This window comes from Nelumbo nucifera, chromosome 1, assembly GCF_055504915.1.
Source record: "Nelumbo nucifera cultivar China Antique chromosome 1, China Antique-T2T, whole genome shotgun sequence".
In the NCBI taxonomy this organism is placed as follows: Eukaryota; Viridiplantae; Streptophyta; class Magnoliopsida; order Proteales; family Nelumbonaceae; genus Nelumbo; species Nelumbo nucifera.
Genome location: NC_142649.1, coordinates 78,388,281 through 78,406,604, shown reverse-complemented (window position 1 = coordinate 78,406,604; position 18,324 = coordinate 78,388,281).

The following is an 18,324-nucleotide window of genomic DNA, read 5'->3' as shown; positions in this document are numbered from 1 at the left end:
GAATTCGTTGAAATTCACTGTTATAATATTTTTTAATCCTCAAAAACATTATTCACTTTCCCCCGCCTCACAATGCACGAGCAGCAGCGGCAGTAGCTATTGTAGCGAAGGTGGACTTCCGAAGTTCTCTCTCTCCCCCGATCTCCTGGCTCTCATCTGTGGCAGAGCTTGACCTCCTCCCACCCTTCTCCGACGAGGTATCCCTCTCATCACTGCTTCGCCTCTCCTTTTGACCAGTCACAGTACTGGCGACATTCCTTATGCTCTTGAACCAGCTTCCTTTCTTCTTTGACTTTGATCCACTACCAACATTACTAATCCCATTCACGTCCAGGTTATCATTCTTATTTCTTAGCACTCAATTCCTCTACATTCTACCTTCGCATCAATTCCTGAACAATAGGAGAATGCCCAACATACATATCAAATTCCTCCCAAGTTAGTTGTCTGCCAGTCTCGACTTTCCTAAGCTTGTTCCACATGCCATCCTCACTGAATTCATTCACTATAATTTCCTTTCCGTTGTCTAGATTCTTAATTATACAGAGCTGGTCAGTGGCCCTGACGATGCCGTTACAATCCGAATCATCGTCAAATTCTCCACCACCGTTGCCGGCATTCACCAGCACAGGGGTCGAGGGATAGGAGTTAGGTCTAGGGTTGACATTCGTTGGATCATTTCTAATATCTTCCACCCTCCGAGACGGTTTCCCAGTGGGAGGCTTATTGAGAGGGGCAACATTGGCAATCGGGGTTCCATTACTTTCGTTGCTCCGGGATTTAGAAAGAAGGTGATTATGTACCAGGGGAGCAGAGTCCCCGACCCACTGAATCGAATGAATTGTAGTAGAATAAGAAGTGGAGGAGTTACGGTGATCGTCAGGCGGACGGCAAGAGGAGGTACAATCGACGGCACCGTCAGACTTGGATCGAACAGTGCTCGAATTGGAATTGTTGAGAGAGGAGGAGCTTGGCTGATGTTGAGTTCATAAAGGATCAGCGGAGACGGATCTCCCGAACAACTCCAGTTCCCTGGTACGGCCGCTGGAATCATTGGACTCGTTGGAGGATTTTAAGCGGAAGATCGACCGGTCGCCGCTAAGGCCCATCTCACGGAGGAGACGCTTGCGGCGTTCTTCAATGGAGGAAGGTTCGGCAATCCAAACGTTGTACTTGGTGCGGGCCATGGGGAATTTGAGAACAGGGGGATGGTTGAAGGCATAATTGGGGGAGTTGGAAGGGTCGTTGTCGTCGGAGACAGCGGTGGAAGACGAAGAGGAAGAGTGGGAGGAAGAGAGTATCCGACCCGAGCTCTTGTTTTTCTCAGCATGAGCTCTTAAACTATCTCAAACTAGGGAGTGCAACTTGGGAAGGCCCAACCCAATTTTACACGAGCTGGGTATGGATTTTCGGTCCACGCAAATTATAATGCAGGCTGGGCATGGGTTGGGAAGATAGCCAAAAACCCGAGCCCCAACCCGACATCCGATCCAACTATCTTGGACTCAGATGGTGTATATATGTAATTGGATCGGATTCAGATGTTACAATCAATATCCGATTAATAATTAGATAGGATTCGAATTTGACCCCATCGAGTTTGATTATAATATAATATTTATTAATTTTAATATATAAGTTTTATATAATTATATTTAAATTTTTAAAAATATATTCTATATATTATATTATATGTAAACTTATATTAATTTATTATATATAATGGTTAAAAAATAAATAATTTTTTTACTTTTTCTGATATTTTAGAAAATTTATAGCGAAGCCGGATTAAATCCGAATCCAATCCAAGCCTGTTAGGATTCTGATTCGAATCCAAGTTTTTTAAATCCAATCAGATTTGGATGTATGATATCAGTAATGTAGATTTTGCTACATCCAATCCGATTATAACCCCATCAGGTTCAAGCCCTAAACCCAAATTTTAGGGTTGGGCCTGGATTAACCATAAACTTGGCCCAACCCACCCAACTTGTACCCCTATCTAAAACCAAGTATTCTTTCTATCTTAGTACTAATTATCAATTTAGAATAATAGAAGAGATTTACTTGATTTTCATTATGGGATGACTTTCATGTTATCAGTTGCATATTGATTACTTCATAACATTGGTCTTGAAGTCTCGAATGCCCAAATTTCCAACCAAGTGAACATTTACAAAGATGGATCTAAGATATTGGCTAAGCCCATTGGTATTGGTAATTTTTATTTTCATTTTAATTTCTTTTGGTAACATAATGGTTTTTTTATTATATAAAGTGATGGTTATTGCCTATTCACATTAGCCTTGAATGCCCTATTTGCTAACTTCTCTTTACATTCCATTTGGCAACAAGAGACTATATTTGCCAACTTAATAAAATTTTACCAGGTTGGAACTATGGGACTAATTAGAAGTGCGGGGACATGTAGCGGTCATAACAAATGTTTATTTTTGTTTAATAATAAATCAAAAATATATTAGACATAATTGTGTTAGTTACACTTTGATTGCTCTCCCATAATGATCGTATATCAATATTATCCTGATAAAAATTTACTAATATGGATTCAAGATGTTGGCTAAATTCATTGGGAAGGATATAACCATTGTCACTTGGATAATACATTTCATGGAAATTAATTCAAGGACAATGACATAAAATATTAATTATTGTGTGCTTACTTTTCCTTAATGGCCATTTGGCAATACAGGGCCATATCAACCAACTTAATAAAAATTTACCGAGATAGAATTAACATGTTAATTTTAAATCTAAAGACATGCAAAAACCATTATAGATATGTAATATTGTTTGATAATGGAAGAAAGATATACTAGGTATGTGGTGGTGTTATATTTTGGTTATCCTCCTATAATGACACTATATGCACTAATTGCTAATTTGGTAAAATTTTATCAAGATGAGTCCAAGGTGTTAACTACGTTCATTGGAGAGAACATGACCGTCCTCATTTTGATAATATGTTTCATTGCAATCAACTCAATGACAGTGACATAATAGCATTGGTTATTGTTTGCACCATCTCCTTAATAGCCATTTGGAAAATATGAGCTTTAGTAAAATTTTACGAAGATGGGATTAAGGGGTTAATTTCAAATTTGAGAACATGCAAAAACAATCACAAGTGTATTGTTTTATCACTTAAGGACCGTGATATAATAGTATTGGTTATTGTGTATACACCATCTCTTTAATGGCCATTTGGCATATATGGGCTATATGTGCCAACCTGGTAAACATTTACCAAGACGATATTGCATTTTCTTCAAACATTTTCTTCTTCGAATGAGACATGTTTTGTAATAAGGGCATTTTAACATTTTAGTCTGTCTTTTCAAAGGAAAGTGGGAGAATGACATTGAAGCAATGTTGGCTTACACCAAATCAATCAAGACAAAAATTCATAGGTGGTGTGGGAATCTGTCCTAACTTTTTAAAAAGTGGAGTTATATGTGTTTCTGGATTCTACTATGGATGGGCTGGAATTCAGAATTTTAAAATGGCCCATCTGTACTTTTCCCTAAAAAAATCACATAATTTGACCAAGAATGAAAAGAAAAATGATGAAGGTTTTTTTAACCTCTTCTTGCATCAAATTGTTCCAAAACCTTATGAGTTAAAAGAAACTAAGAACTCTTTGCTCAATTAGTTCTTATTGAATAATAAAAAAAAAGTGTTTATTGAATAAGTGCTTAAAAACAAGTGCTTATTCAAATAAGCACTTATTTGCATTTGGCACCTAACTTTTTCAAGGGCTTATTTTTTAAAATAAGCACTTATTTCGTATTGGGTGTTTGGTAATCTTTTTCTCTAATAAGCACTTAAATAAGCATTTGTGACTATTTTGTCCTTCATTTTCTTTCAAATTTTATGAAATCACTTTTATAAAACACTTCTATAAAAAGCATTTTTATGAAAAGTACTTTTATGAAAACACTTTTATGAAAAGCACTTTTACGAAAGCACTTTTACAAAAGTACTTTTATAAAAATACTTTTACGAAAATATATTCATAGATTTCATAAAAGTGCTTATGGAAGTACTTTTATAGAAGTACTTTTTTGAAAGCACTTTTATGAAAGTACTTTTATAAAATTCAACTAGGGGCAATTTTATAAGTGGTATTTTAAAATTCAACTATGGATAATTTTGAAAGAAAAAATTGAATATGTGCTTATTGTATAAGCACTTAAAAAAATCTAGAAATTTGGGCTTAAAAAATAAGCCCTTATTTTTAAAATAAGAACTTATTTTGGACTTATTTCCCAAACTCCAGTAAGTGCTTAATGGTGTGATCCCGACCTAAACAAACACTTATTTTTAAACACTCCCAAACATGAACTTAATCTTTTTATTTCGCCCATAATTACCAAAGCACTACCGTTCTCACGTGTTTTAAACTAAAAAAAAATAAAATCCTTTTTTTTAACAAAGGCTTATGGTTTCATGCCTCTTTTGATAAAGACTTAAGCCTAATAGGGATGTTCATAAGAAGGCCCAACCCGACCAAACCGACCAACTCGGACCGACCCAACCTGAGTCGGCCAGGTTTTCATCAGCACCGGTCGGTTTCGGGTTGGGCAAATTTATAAACCGATATATCGGGTCAGTTTTGGTTTTCTTGTGTGAAAACCGAAACCGACCCGAACCGAACCGAACCAATTAGTCTTCTAGCTAGTTCCTACTTAACTAGTCTTTTAGAGTTCTAGTTCCTACTTAACTAAATTGTATATATCCTAGTTTCTATAATCTTTTACACCAAATAGGCAACTAATTAGGCAATTACAAATAGAATTAGGTGTCATTTTTTACTTAGATTAGAATTTAGAAAATTTCTTAAAATATAAATATTTTAGCATTCTTTCTATAAAACAGTTTGACTTTCTATTTTATTGATAACTTTTGTCTTATTTGACACTTGTTTTTACATGAAGAATTTATTGATTTTATTCTTTACCTGAGTTGAATTCAGATTTATCTTGGACTCTTGAACAACAACTAATTCAGATTTACATGAAGATTTATCTTGGACTCTGAATTGAATTCAGATGGCTGAAATGATGGTCAAATAAATTTCCTTCTAGTTCTAGGCTTCTCTGTCCTTTTTGTACAGGAGCAAAACCGAAACCGACCCAATCCAACTCAAACCGACCAGGTCGATTTTGCCTATCTCAGTTTCGGTTTCCACCTCAGGTAACCCGACCAGGTCGGATCGGTTGGGAAAACCCCAGTAAACCGACCCAACCCGACCCGTGAACAGCCCTAAAGCCTAATATACGTTTTGAGGTTTCAGCCTTCGGTCAAAGTCCAAAACACCTCAGCTCCACACCACGTATCATACGCATCCTTCAGCCCCGAGATGAAATCATGAGCGTTTGTCGCCCTCTCTGCTTCCACTATCTCCACTTCATCCACCTTATCCGATGCACCCGTACGTGATGTTCTCTCTGATCGTCCCGCTAGCTGAACAATGTGAATTCCTGTCTTACCAACGCAATGTGCTTCCTTTTAAACACCTCAATTGATATGTCTTGTGTCACGAGACCAACAAGTAGTCAGCCCATAAGTTGCCACGTTTGTATGGTTCATGCAAAGGTAATATTGAAACCTTTTGTTCCAGCTTGGATATTTGCTAATAAGTTAACGTAATTTATACGTTGCTAAGAATAAGGAGAGGACTCTCCGGTAATGAAAGATCATCATCTTGAACTTTCCAAAAAAACATTGTATTGGAGGTCGGGTTTCCTCGAATTAACCTAGTTATCTTTTGGTAGGCGGCAACACAGGGAAGAAGAAGAATTTTTCCCCTTCCTTAACGGTGAAAACCGGCTTGCCTTCTATGATGAGTAAACCTGTCACGAGATCACAGACGATGACTCGTGACAAACTGGTATTAGAGCCAACTATGGATCCCAACTATGAGAGGCGTTTCTCACATATCAAAGAAAAAGTCGGGTCTTTAGTGGCTAGTCATGAGTAGTTAATAGAAAAGATGAACCAGATGATAGAAAACTTTTCAGCCAAGTTCGATCGTTTGGAATTGTCAAAAGGGAAGGAAACGGTGGAGGCATCAAGCTCATCCTTGAGGATGGTTGGGGATCGAGCAAGTGGTTCCAGTAGCACACCAAGTTCGATGTCTAAAAGTCTGAAGCTGGAGTTCCCACGCTATAACAGGACTGAAGATCCTGCAAGGTGGCTTTGTAGAGCTGAGCAGAGATTCGAGTGGCAAGTGGTTCCAGAGGAAGAAAAGGTGCTAATGGCGTCAGTTCATCTTGAGGGAGATGCCAAACTGTGGTTCCAGTTCCTGAAGCAGGATCACAGAGAGCTCTTGTGGGAAGGCTTTAAACGCTAAGTCCATCAACGTTACGGTCTCACGCAGTATCATGATTTTTTCGGAGACCTCACCAAACTCCGCCAAATTGGTACATCACAAGAATACCAAATGCGGTTTGAAAAGTTACTCACACGGGTCAGTCGTCTCACCTCGGCTCACCAAGTCAGGTGCTTCATAAGTGAATTGAAGGAGACCTTGCGGGCTGAGGTGGTAGCAGCTCAACTGATCAACCTCTCATCAACTATAGGATTGGCTCAGTTGTACGAAGCAAGAAACTTGTCAATACGACGTGCTGCAACTATAGAAAATCGTCGACTGGAGGCAGTGAAGGAGACCAGAGTCACCCCTTTACACCCAACGAATTACGAGAACGGTGCGAGAAGGGTTTATGTTACAATTGTAATGAGAAGTTCGCTTCTAGGCATCAATGTAAGAGGCTCTTTGTGATTGAAGGATGTTGGGAGGAAGAGGATGGTGATGTACAGATGGAGATAGAAGATGACCCCAACGAAGCACCCTCTCTTCATGCAATTTCAACCACCTATTTACCAAGGATAATGAAAGTGGATGGGACGTTAGGTGAAGAAAGGATCGTGGCTCTCAGTGACTCGGGTAGCACACACAATTTTGTTAGTCCCCACCTCTCTGAATGGGTGGGGCTTTCCCCTAATGGAAGGAGACAGTTTGAAGTTTCAGTTGCAAATGGATAGAAATTGGTATCCCTTGGGAAGTGTACAAGTGTGACCTTAGTTTTGCTAGGTGAGCCTCTATTAGTGGATTTTATTTGCTTTAGTTAGATGGGTATGAAGTGGTTTTGGGCACTCAGTGGCTAGCCACACTCAACCCTATATGGTGGGATTTTAAAAAGCTACATATGAAGTTTTGTGTGGGTGGAAGAGAAATCACAACTACATTCCTCACCACCCAGCCCACCTAGCTTGAAGTCGGATGTCTCACCATCACTGAAGCCGGTACCACATAAATTCCAAGATGTGTTCAGTCAGCCTCATGGGCTTCCTTCTATTCGGGCTCATGATCACAAGATCACTCTTGCACCAAGATCTGGGCTTGTTTGTGTTGTGTGCACCCATACCGATATCCCTGCTGTCAAAAGGCAGAAATTGAACGTATTATTGCAGAATTATTAGCATCTGGCATGATCCAACCTAGCCGTAGCCCCTACTCTTCACCGATGATTTTGGTCAAGAAAGTAAGATGGTACGTGGTGTATGTGTGTGGATTATCGTGCACTCAACTAAATCACGGTAAAAGATAAATTTCCTATTCCCATGATTTATGAGTTACTTGATGAATTACATGGTGCTAGCTACCTTACTAAGTTGGATTTGAGGTCTGGGTGCAAGCCTCTGACGTGGCCAAGACAGCTTTTAGGACCCACCAAGACCATTTGGGCTTATAAATACCCCTCAACCTTCCAATCTTTAATGAATGATGTGTTTAAAAATTATTTAAGGAAGTTTGTGCTTGTATTTTTCGATGATGTATTAGTGTACAACACATCTTGGGAACTACACTTGCAACATTTGACCACTGTTCTTAGTACCCTATGGGACCTTGGGCAAACTGAAGTTAAATACCTCGGCCACATCATTAGTCGAAAGGGGGTGGCTGTAGATCCATACAAGGTTGCTACTATGATGGAATGGGCTAGGCCCAATTCACTTAAATCCATGCTTGGGTTTTTTGGGTCTTACTGGTTATTACAGGAGTTTATACAGGGGTATGGGAAGATTGCAGCTCCTTTGACATACATGCTTAAGAAGAATGCCTTTACATGGACTTCGGAGTTGGAAGCCGCATTTCAGCAACTCAAGAGTCAAGACTATGATGACTAAAGCCCCAATCCTAGCACTACCTGATTTTTCTCAAACTTTCATGGTAGAGTGTGATGCTTTAGGAAGCAGTGTTGGTGCTGTATTAATGCAAAATCAGCGTCCCATTGAAGGGTATATGAAAACCATCCAAAGTTTGCAGTCCACATTCTATTAGAAGGGAATGATGCACCAAGCCAAGGCTTTCATACATAGTTGTGGCACCAAGCCGTTACCAATTCCAAGAGAAATTTGGGCTGACATCTCTATGGACTTTATAGTGGGCTTACCCAACTGCCATGGGAAGACAATGATTTATATAATAGTGGATTGACTTACAAAGTATGCACAGTTCATAGTGGTAGCCCATCCGTATACAGCCCCAGGTATCGCCCAAATTTTCTTTGATAATATCTTTAAATTGTATGGCATGCCTACTTCTATTACTTGTGATCGAGATGTTGCATGTACTAGCTTATTTTGGCGATAACTGTTTTAGCTTCAAGGAACCAACATCAACTTCAGCTCTACCCGTCACCCTCAGACAGATGGGCAAACTAAAGCCACTAATAAAACTCTTGAAATGTACTTGAGATGTTTTGTGGGTTCAAAGCCCAAAACCTGGTGCAAGTGGCTAGCATGGGTTGAGTTTTGTTATAATACAAGTTGGCATTCTTCTATCAAGCGAACCCCATACGAGGTCGTCTATGGAAGGACACCCCCTACTCTTATTTCCTACATACCAGGAACGGCTAAGAGTGAAGCGGTGGAAAGGGCCTTGGTTGACAAAGACATGGTAGTGAAGGATTTTCTATTGCAACTACAAGAAGCCCAACAAAGAATGCAATAGGTTTAGGATAAAAGCCACATGGAATTACAATTCCAGGAAGGAGAGTTGGTTTACCTCAAATTGCAGCCTTATCGTCAATTATTAGTGGCACTTAGGAGAAATATGAAGCTGGCGCCCAAGTATTATGGCCCATTCATGATCCTACAGTGAATTGGGCCTGTAGCTTATAAATTGGACTTGCCTCATGAATCCAAAATCCATCCAGTTTTTCATGTGTCACTTCTCAAGCGACAAGTAGGACTCACTACTCAAATGCAACCTCAGTTAACATATTGGATGACTCAAAGCCTAGGGCTGCAAGTCGGGCCGGGTTAGGTCGGATTGAGGCCAATCCTAGTCCAATCCTAAGTTCTAAACCCCCAACGGCCCAACCCTAACCCTAATTAAATTCCTTCAACTCTAACATAACCCAACCCAACCTTCTTCCCATCCCTTAAAATCTTGTAGAACTTTTTAATCTTAGATCTTAAATCAACTTTCATTACATATATTAATCCTATGTTTTATTAGTATTTGTTTGTTGATGTTTTTATTGGTTCTTTAAGTACAAAATTCAGAAAAAAATGTTTGAAATGACTATAATTTATTATGATGACTTATAATAGATCTTTTATGGGAGCAAGCTATGGGTGGCAAACAACATAGAGGAGATAAAGAATAAAATATTCAGAAAACATAAATATGTTATCAAGGTTTTACTATTTCTAATTAGGATTAAGTGAAGTGATTATCTTAAATGAAATAAATGATAGTATGTGGTAGTGATTATACAACTATCATGCATCTAAACAAATCAATGTATGACCATATATTTATATATGATATGTACTATAGAGTCAGGTTTAGGTTGGACCGGGTTGCCCAACGGATTAACCCTAACCTAACCCGAAATAAAGTCAGGTTCATAAATTTCAACCCTAACCTTAACCTGAACATCAATCCAACCAAACTTTTATGGGTTGGATTTGCGCTAACCCAGCCCAAGTTGCAGCCTTACTCAGAGGAGCCTCTTCTCCAACCACAGTCTATACTAAACACTCGTATGAGAATTAGTCAACATGAGTTGCTTATTCATTGGAAGATCAAATCCCCTACTGAAGCTACTTGGGAAAATGAATCTGTCATACGTTATCAGTTTCCAAATTTTGGCCTAGTGGACTTGGGCCTTGCAAAGGAAGGGGGAGCTGTCACGAGCCCAATAGGATAGTCAGCCCATAAGTTGCCACGTTTGCATGGTGTGTGCAAAGGTAGTATTGAAATTTAGAGGACCTTTTATTTCAGTTTGATTATTTGTTAGAAAGTTAATGTAATCTATACGTAAGTCTTTTAGTTGCTAAGAATAAGGAGAGGACTCTCCAATAGTTAATTTTTTTTTTATATTTCTCCTTGTTATTCATACCTTACTTGTAAACTCTATATATTCTTCCGGCATCGGTGATGACATGTTCGGTACTAACAAGGATCATGAAAGCCTGGAAGAGAGCCTTGGCTGTGATGTAGCCCTGGGAAATGAGCTTGCCACTGTACCAGAAGTTGAGGGCCCAAGTGCATAACATGAGACTAGAGGTGTAAATCAGGCCGGGGCGGCCTGGCACAGCATGGCATGAAGGCCCACGGGCCGTGCCAGGCCTAGCATGGAGGTCCGCGCCACCCGTGGCCTGCATGCTGGCACGGCCCAGCCTGCAACACGGCTCATATATATATATATATATATATATATATATATATATATATATATTATATAGTTATATAATATTATATAAATTATAATTATATTAATATATTAATAAAATAAATATTTTTTTTTAATTTTATTATACTAATTTGTTTAATTATTACATATATAAGCAATTTTATACACAAAATTCATATAAAATTAAAACTTTAAGTTTTTTGTGAATTTTTTTTAAATAAATAGCTTTGGCCTGATGCATGGCCCAACCTAGCCCAAGGCTCGGCCCGCGGCATGGCACGGGCCTGGGCTGACCCCCAAATTTTTCATTGGGGAGGGCAGCACGGCCCGCACCCACTTTACACCTCTACATGAGACTGGGAAGTGCCGAGTTCGATGCCGACAAACCATGACTGGCATATGCTCTCTCTTCGGGGTCCTTGTTGGGCTCGGTTATGCAAATTCTTAGATACATTCAAATGAGCAGTTTTATTTGAAGGAGGGAGATGATGAACAATGGCATTGAAGGTTTAAGAAAGGACAATTTGGTCTAAAATGATTAATTTTTGTCCTCCTTAACTTTTTTGCACTTTTTTGAAAACATATCTGATTTTGCCAATTCATGAAACTTTATTATATATATATATATATATATATATATATATATATATATATATATATATATTGTAAAAAGCCCTTTAGGAAACTCTCATTTTGTTGATGATTTAGTATGTATTTGGTTCCAAGGGCGGAGTCAGGACATTTTTATAAGGGAGGCCAAAACCTAAATGAAGTATGGATGGACCCATAGGGGGGCAACCAGTGAGGTAGAGAGTGGGGGGAGGGGAAATTTACATAGGAAGTGGAGATTTTCTGAACCATAGGGGGGCTGGCTCCGCCCCTATTTGGTTCCGTTTATGTTTTTCATTTAACGACGTTTGTACTTTATTTACTTGTAAAATCGAAAAAAGTAATAATTACAATCGTTTATAACAAATAGACGCCACTAGGCTCCACATCAGTGTAATAGTGAAAAAACGCCTAACTGTTTGTGAAAGCTTTAAAAAATATCTTTCCTAAACGGTAGACATGCACAAAAACCGAATTTTACTTTTGCCATTTCGATACATACAGAAGAGCAAAAAAGGTGAACTACTTAAATAACGCCTATTGAATAAATGCCAACGGAACAAAACACCCTGTTAATTTAACGGCTAAAACATGTGATTGTAAGATTACTAAATTCAAGGGTGTGTTAGGAGAAGGCCTACAAACTCTTCCATTATAATTGTTGGTTGGAGGTCGGGGAAATGATTCTTTGAATTGACTTGGGCCTCTTCTTACCCAAGACTAATTGATTATATTCCTTTCGTCTTTATGTTGTTTGGCGCGACACAAGGAGAAACTGTCATTCATGTGTAGAGAGAGGGCAACCAAGTTATGATTTTCTATACAAGAAATGCATGACAACAAAGCACACGATGACAAGACCTAAATTGTGAAATACTCATCTCCGCTGGGCCTTTCCTCAATCACTCTTACTTGATTTTAGAGAGGGGTGGCACCGTGTTCCATTGCTTGGGCATGGGCGGGGCCAGGCCAGGCCTGGGTTTACAAGTAAAGGCAACCACTCACATCAAGTTCCTTTATGCTTCTAAGCAGAGTATCCGATTGGTGTCCCACAGAGGGCGCCCCACAAGCACATCTCAGCGTGCATTAACTAGGAACATTGCCCTTGATTATCATGAAGAGATCGATATTCCTAATACAAGGCTGAGATGGGCTGTGGGGCATGCTCTTTGGGGCCCTGATACAAGTTCCTACCTACCAAGTGTAATGAATATTTTCCGAGTGTGGGTAATTAATAAAGCCAAATCAATTGGGACAGTCCCCAATTGTGATTTCCGGCATGGATAGGCCACTTCATCCTTCCACTTCCACGTGGCTAATTGCTAGGATTTGAGCTTGTGTATATGGTGGGAAAATTTTGGCTCTCTAAGTTCAACTGCATGACACGTTTACCCATACTGATTCTTTTTAACAGAATGGTGGTTAATTAGTTTCCTCCGCAATCCGCACGTAAACAAAGGGAAAGTGGGGACTGGGGTGTGGAAGGAAAGAATGGTGGTTAGTTGACGCAAATCAATGCACCAACTTAGCATGGTGTGTTCTTTAGAAACAAGTAAAAATTGGGCCTCATAAAAGAAAACCACTATATATGTATTCACTAGAAACACTCATTGCCAAACACCCACCTAAAAATTAGGCTATGATGGTTGTTGTTGTTGTTCTGCGCTTTAGAAGCATTTAATCATAAGGGTTGATGTATTTGTGTCGAGCAAAAAACTTCCTTTTCTTTAAAGCGATGGCAGGAAAGGAAGTAAGGAACCCTCTGTACAAGAAACCATGAATCTCTTGTATTTGGTAATGTTGGTAACCAACCATTGCTGAACCACTTAACTGACTCAATCTTATTGGGTTATCATGTAGCATTATTAGCATGTCATGGGTCTCTCGTGATTGGCGTTGGTAGTGTAATATATGTGTGCATGAAAAGGTGGAGGAGATCGGTGAAAAGGAAAAAATAAATAAAAGAATAGTAGTATCTGACTATCTATTTCTTCAAATTCAATTACTTTATTGGATTAAACAAGGTAGAGTGGTAGACTGCGCAGTGCACTTTCTACACTCTATTGTTGCGGTTGGATCCATCATAGGGGACAGAGTTGCATGGATTGTCTTGCTTTTGAGTATTTATAATTCAAGTCGCAAACTCTCAACTGGGTGTCATCGTTACGTTCATCATTAGTTTTCCCCTAAATCCCACCAGTTATTCCTTTAGTCCGCATAAATTCTTTCATATCTCCAGGACGTGATCAAGGTTAATTAATACAAAAGAAATTCTAGTTTTTTTTTTTTTTTTTTTTTTTTTTTCCGTGGGCCAATGCAAGCTCCAATGTTCACCAAGTTACCCGGTTGACTGAGTAAATGTTATGCATCGATAAAACGGTGCTGCTGATGTGTAGTGATAAAGCGTGATTTGGGCCGATCTAGCAAAAAAGAGACACGTGGATACGAACTTATTAAGAGATGATAATCCAGTCTGGTATAACTAGTTTGCAATAATTGAGTTTGGGTATTCAATCACTTCGGCACAGGGTCACCTCGGTATCAAGGCACATCGGCATTTAATCTAGTTCGGAACTAAAAGACTGAAGTATCAGCTCAGGGATACCGACCCGGATCACCACGTAACGATTATGGAAGTCTCTCCAACAGACTTCGAACCTCACGAGATCATGTCGTGTAAGGGCAGGCCTAATCTTCTCCCGCCCAAATTGGGCGAAATTGATAATCTTTATTAGTTCATAACGTTACCCCCCCCCCCCCAATTAAAGCGGAAACGAATCCCATCAGGACGGAGATCCCAAAACTGATCCGCAAAATCTGTGAGGGCTCAACTATATAAAGGCACCAACCCCAATGACACAAGGTATGCGTGATTTTTCTACTCTCTAGCTCTCAAAGCTTTTCAGCTCGCAACACAGTTTACTGACTTAAGTATCGGAGCGACCTCGCCGGTTTAGCCACCCCGGGTTCTCTGATTCGCTGTCTTGCAGATTCACCTAGCTCGCTGCCCGACTGGAAGCCAGATCATCCTCCAGCAGGGAGTAGTCAGATCGCGCTACATCAATTCGCACCGTCTATGGGAAACGATCGAAAAGCCTTCTTTACAGTCATCAACTTTCCTCTGAATTAATGGCATCTTCCAGTCACACCGGACAAAGCAATGAGATGAACGTCTTCGGGGGACAACCCCAACTCCCTTCAGTGTGCATCGGCCAGTTCACCATCCCGCTTACTGCGGCTGGGGTTCCAACACTGACCATGCCACCAAGCACCACACAGGTGAACACCCCACTTCCCCCAGTGGTAGGCGTAACCTTTTCTGAGCCTTCTGTGGTTCCCCCCGGAGTTGGACAGTCCCAGTTTGACGACCTGGTGCAGTGTGTGTGGGCCATCCAGGTCCAAATGCAGCAGGTTCAACAATTCCAACAGTACCAACAATACCTATTCTACTAGCAATACCAACAGCAGTTCCCCCCACTGTCGTAGAGCCAGCAGCCGGTGCCACATCAACACCTAGGGGCCCAACAGAATCAGAACCGACCTCGCATGAACCAGAACATCGCTTGATCTCCTCACCGAGGCGAAGAGACTTCCCAACTCCCAGTTCCTCCTAGGAGTCAAATCTCACCCCGCGGGAGGAGAGACGCCCAAATCACTCCACCTGCTTCACAAGGGAACCTCGGAAACAGGTCCGGGGATACTCAACCTAACAGGGCCAATCTTTCTCGGCATTCGCAACAGAAGGTGGGTTGCTCATAGGTAACCGGTTTGGGGTTCTGGGTGCGAACTCAAGGCAAGGCCTCTCTGTCCATGATATCCAACCCCAGAATCCCATGAGGAACCAGGAGTTACCTCGCGGCAGAATAGTACCAGAGCATACCGAGATTAGCAGCACCAATGCCGAGTCGATAAAGAAGCAACAATAGAGGCGTTGCAAGGCATGCCGTATTTCAACTCAGAACAGCTAGCCAGTGAGACTGAATCAACAAGAACAGGCTAAAGGTAAGGAGGAGGCGAGCTCGGCATATACAAAGGCCGCTCCTCCCCTACTTTTCGAGTCGTCTCCCTTGTCTCCCGAGCTCTTGGCGACCCCGATGCCCAAAGATTTCAAGATGCCTCCCCTGGACAAGTATGACGGGTCTTTTGATCCTAATGATCATGTGGATTCCTTCTAGTCTCAGATGCACCTAGCAGGGGCTGACGAGTCTTGCATGTGCATGGCTTTCTCCACCACTTTCAAGGGAGTAGTTCAAACATGGTACCGGAACCTCGCGCAGGAATCAATCAAGAGCTGGGCACAGTTCGCAGAGTTGTTTACCTCCCATTTCATCACCAGCAAAAAGTGTCCGAGGTCGCAGGAGAGCCTCCTCAACGTGATTCAGAGAGAAGGGGAGTCGATTAGAAGCTACATCAAGCGCTTCAACGACACCTGCCTGCAGCCAAGAAAGGAATAACTCACAGAGAGTTCAAATGGCATGTGGTGGCCAATAAACCAAAAGACATCACAAAATTCCTCAAGCTAGCCGACCAGTTCATCAGAACCGAAGAGGAAATGAACTAGAAGGCTGACAAATCGACAGAAAAAAGAAAAAGAGACAATGACAACGCAGGTAGTGATGAGCACAAAAGAAGAAAGAGTAAGTTCCCGAGCAGGGGAGGAAACAAGTTTGGGAGTCGATCTCCTTCGCGATCTCGCAAATCAGATCGGCGCTCCAGGACCCTACCTGTTGAAAGGACGAACTATACACCTCTCAACGCTAAGCGAGGAGAATTCCTAATGGCCATCAAGGACTCTTCCTTTGTCAAGTGGCCTCCTAAGTTGAGGGGAGATCCTACAAAAAGAAACTGGAAACGTCTACTGTCATTTCCACAGAGACCACGGGCACAGTACGAAGAACTATAGAAACCTCTACGACGAGATAGAGGAGCTCATCCATCGCGGGTACTTGAAAAACTTTGTACAGTGAGAAGAAAGAAGTCAGGCAGACCGGTAAACAGACCGGCAGGGGGACCAGAGAAGGAATGCCCCCGAGACCAGCAATAGGCAGAACGAGCAGCCGCCACGGCAGTTGCCCGAGGAGAGACCGATCTGCGGGGTAATCAATATGATTACTGGTGGGTCCATCATCGCGGGGTGTACATCGGCAGCAGGACGAACCTCAGTCCGCAAACTAGAAAATGAGGAGTAGAACCCGCCAAAGCGACCTCGACTTGAAGAACCAATCTACTTCATGGAGGATGATGTGCGCGGGATCAAGTATCCTCATGACGACGCTCTGGTGATAAAGCTGAGGCTCAATGACTTCGAAGTCAAGCGCATCCTAGTGGACTCAGGTAACTCGGCAGACATATTGTTCAAGGACACCTTCGACAAGCTACAACTCCAGAAAAGTGACCTAAAGCCGACAGGTACTCCCCTGGTAGGTTTTAGCGGCGAGGAGGTCAGACATCTCGGGCGAGTCTCAGTACCCGTAGAGGTTGGCACGTGGCCGAATATCGTGAGGTTCGAACACACGTTTCTGGTGGTCGCAACCTCCTCTCCTTACAATGCCATAGTAGGTTGACCCATTATGCATGCCCTACGTTCAATAGTATCCACCTACTATTTGGCAATGAAGTTCCCAACGGACTATGGGGTAGGAGTTGTGCGAGGTGACCAGCTCGAATCTCGCAAGTGCTACGTAGCCGCCCTCAAGGGGAAAACAAAGCTAGCAGCTGACATCGAGCTTGAGCGACCAACGGAGTATGCCGACGAGCGAGCTGCACCAACAGAAGAGACGGTCCACATCCCAGTCTCAGCCGATGACCCATCCAAGACTCTCCAGATCGGTGCTTCGATCGAGGAGCCACTTCGCTCTAAGTTGGTAAGCTTCTTACTACAAAATTTAGATATATTTGCTTGATCCGTGGCAGAGATGCCTAGAATAAATTCCAAGATTCTAACCCATAAGTTAAATATCGATCTTTTAGTCAAGCCAGTTAGATAGAAAAAAGCGCAACCTCGCCCCAGAACGCTAGAGGATAGTCGATGAAGAGGTCGGAAAGCTCTTAGCAGTAGACTTCATCAGGGAAGTCCATTACCCAAGCTGGGTAGCTAACCTAGTTCTGGTAAAAAAGGCCAACGGCAAGTGGTGCATGTGCGTCGATCGCCTAGTGGATGCGACCTCAGGGCATGAGTTGCCGAGCTTCCTCGACTCCTATTCCGGTTACAACCAGATTAGGATGGACCCTGCCGATGAAGAAAAAACTTTATAACTGAGCTTGGGTTGTATTGCTACAAGGTCATGCCCTTCGAACTAAAAGATGTTGGGGCAACCTTTTAGGGACTCGTAAACAAAATTTTTGAGCTGTTAATCGACAAAAAGTCGAATGCTATGTTGATGACATGGTCGTGAAGACCCAGTAATCAAATTTTTTGTTAGACAATTTGCAAAGTGTTTTCCAAATTTTACGAAAATGTAATATGAAATTAAATCCCAACAAGTGCATCTTCGGGGTCATGTTGGGTAAATTTTTGGGTTATATAATCAATCGACGTGGCATTGAAGCCAACCCAAAAAAAATAAAGGTCATCTTAGATATGAGACCACCCCGCAAAATAAAAGAGGTTCAGAGGTTGAATGGCCGGATAGCCGCCTTGAGCCGTTTTATGTCCAAGTCGGCAGATCGCTGCCTACCCTTTTTTAAATCCATGAAAAAGAGTAAAGACTTCAAGTGGACTGTAGAGTGTCAGCTCGCCTTCGATGAGCTAAAAAGATACTTAGCTAGCACACCGGTTCTAACCCGACTCGAGGAAGGGGATGTATTAAAGCTGTACCTCTCCGCGAGTGATGAGGTGGTCAGCTCGGTACTAATTAAAGAGGTAGATCGGGTCCAACGAACCATCTACTATGTTAGCAAAGTTTTGCAGGAAGCAAAAACCAGGTACCCGGAGATCAAGAAACTAGCATACGCGCTAATCACAGCAGCTCGCAAGCTTCGC